We start from the raw sequence: 2,774 nt of genomic DNA on the forward strand, positions 1-2,774 counted from the left end.
GAGGCGGCTCCTGGAGATTTCTGGCACCTGCCAACCGCCTCTTGGCAGCGCTCCTCCCCGCGCCAGGGCTGGGCTGTTTGCTTATCTAGTGCCGTGATTTAACACAGACGCAGGAACTCACACAATCTCTCCCAGTCTCCTTCAAATTACTTTATTGCTTCCTGTCAACTAGCCCAGCACATCCTGTTAATACACAATCCCCAATTACGTTTTCACAGTGTAATCCCCCTTTCCTCGGATAACACAGCTCAGCTCTCCAGGGATGCCCGGTTTGGTCACTTGGGCACCTAAGGATGCAGGAGCCCGGCACTGGGCCGGTGTTCTCCAGCGAAGTGGAGCTGCTATCGTTCTTGTTTGTAAAGATAAACTCCACCGCTGCAAGAGACACTGACTGGCTTCCTGCCAGTTTAGTGTTGTTTCCAGGGCTCCATCCACTGGTGATCTCTCAACCGATGCTCTTCTGTGCTGGGATGGCAGTGAGGGTCCTGCTGCTGGAGCCTTTGTCCCAGCTCTGGTATCCCCGCTGCCCCACGAGGCTGTCCTGCTCATGGGAAATATCGTTATCCACCTGCAGCCATGGGACAGCAATGGGTTCAGGAGCAGCAAGAACTTTTCCCTGTTGTTCGCTGTTCCCTTTCCTGCTGCAAACCCAGCATCTGTGTCACCTCATCAGGTAACACATATCCTAGAGGTGGTGGTGGGACTCATGTAGGGGCTCTGGTCCAGCCTTCCACTTGCAGCAGGAGTGTCATCAACACTAGATCTGTGATCAACACTAGATCAGGGCTGGCATGGCTGTGTCTAGCCAAGCCCTGGAAACTCTCCAGCTTCCTGCAGCCCGAGGTTTCTGTACTTTGCAGCAGCCCTTGAGTGAGTCTTGGAGCTGACGGTGTCCTACCATCTGCCCCAAGGGTGCTGTGGACCTCTCAGCATCACTTGGTGATCTCCAACCAGCAGGATATATGCCAAAGGTTGTTTTGAGACCTGCTGTGTTTCTCCTATATGTTTCTGCTCCTCCATCCACCATGCTCGCATCCCATGCTAGGACATATGTGTGCCAACATGGTGTGTGTAGGACATTCACACTTCTCTGCCCCATCTTGTCTTCTTCTGCCTCCTCGTGGTCTTTCTCCCCAAACTTGACATCCGTCTGATGTGACTGTGTCTGTGGTGTAAGTCTGAGGAGGTCCCTTTCAGAAAATACCAGTTTTTGCTTCATTGATGTGGAAGCATCCTGAAGACCAGGTCACTGCAGCACCCAGCGGGTCGCGTTCGCTTTCCCCTTGCCTGCGCATCCCCCTGTCCTTGTGCCAGGTGGTGCCAGCTCTGCTCTTCCTGGGCTGCCAGCTCTGCACAGAGGCAAACAGGCAGCGCTTCTGCGGCGCAGGGAGGACAGATGGAGGTTGCTGGGCCCTCTGTTGTTGAGGGACAGAGTACGGTGCTATGGAGTGAGGGTGCAGCTGGGCTTTTGGGTTGCTCTGGAGGCAAACAAATGGGCAGGTGATAAATCTGACTTCAAGGCTGGCCCTGAAGCTGCTCCTCTGCAGACACTGCTCAGGATGCCTGGCTGACGTAGTTGGACTCGGTGATCTTAAAGGTCTCTTCCAACCAGATGATTCTATGTGACTCCGTGGGGTACGTAGCTCAATCCCGTCAGTGTATCTTCTCCCTGGGGAGCAGATACTTGTGTTAAACCTCTCTGACATAATCCACTACATCTTCTGTGGCCGTTTCTTCAGCAAACTGTGCTATTTCAGGGTTCTGGAGGCTGTTCCCAGTTGGTCCCTTGTTGCAAGCTCAAAGCCACTGTTTGAGTTTGCTCCAAGCTTGCCCCATGTCATCAGACTGCTGCGTTGGCCTGAGGAAAGGGAGCATACGTAGCCACATAACGCAGCTGTAGCATGACATACCACCATATTTTTGTGGTTCTATTCCTCAATTTATTCTTGATCCTGCCCCTAGGACAGTTTCTTTGTCTGAAGTTCTTCCTGGAAGCTGAGGACAATCTTGGTGTTAGTTGTTGGTTTTATTAGCAGCTGGATCTGCCCTCAAGTACTTGTGATTCTCCCTACACTTAACACCTCATTAGCTGGAACATCTACTTACAGAGCAGGGATTTGCTGGCCTGAAAAGAAGGAAAATCCTGTTTGACTCAAGAGCAGTACAGATCACTTATCTCACAGGCATCTGAACAGCTGTCCTGGAAATTGACTCTAAATTAAAAACCAGTTGAGAAGAAGTAGCTGTCCTCCCAGGTAAATCAGGGCTGATTTATTTCCTCGCTAGGATGCCCACTGAGCAACTCAGCACAGAACCAGCCTCTTACATCCCTGCCTCAGGGCAGCACCCCAAGGCTGGAGGCCTCTGGGATTGCTGTGCTTCCAGGGGATGGAGCACCCATGGTCCCCTTAGAGCCGCCTGCTGCTCCCCTCCAGCATCCCCAACAGCTCCTGTGGCCCTAGGAAGGGGTTTAATGGCAGATGGGAGACAGGCTGGAGGGCTTCATGAGCCTGGAAACATCTGTTTCCATGGCTTTCCCTCTGTGTTATATATTCCTGGATCTCTCTTCCAAGAACTTGTCCAGAGTCCACTTGAATCCCTGAGACGTCTGTGTATCCAGAGCATCTTCTGCCAGGGAGCTCCACAGTTCATCTCACGTCCACGTGAAGAATCACCTCCTTCACTCCTGAGGCTTTTTGAACCTGGCCCTGAACCTCACACGTGCAAGTGAGGTTATGGTTGCTTTCCCCTTGTGCATTGCTTACCCTCTGTCA

Source organism: Buceros rhinoceros, unplaced genomic scaffold (genome assembly GCF_000710305.1).
Source record: "Buceros rhinoceros silvestris isolate BGI_N320 unplaced genomic scaffold, ASM71030v1 scaffold25018, whole genome shotgun sequence".
In the NCBI taxonomy this organism is placed as follows: Eukaryota; Metazoa; Chordata; class Aves; order Bucerotiformes; family Bucerotidae; genus Buceros; species Buceros rhinoceros.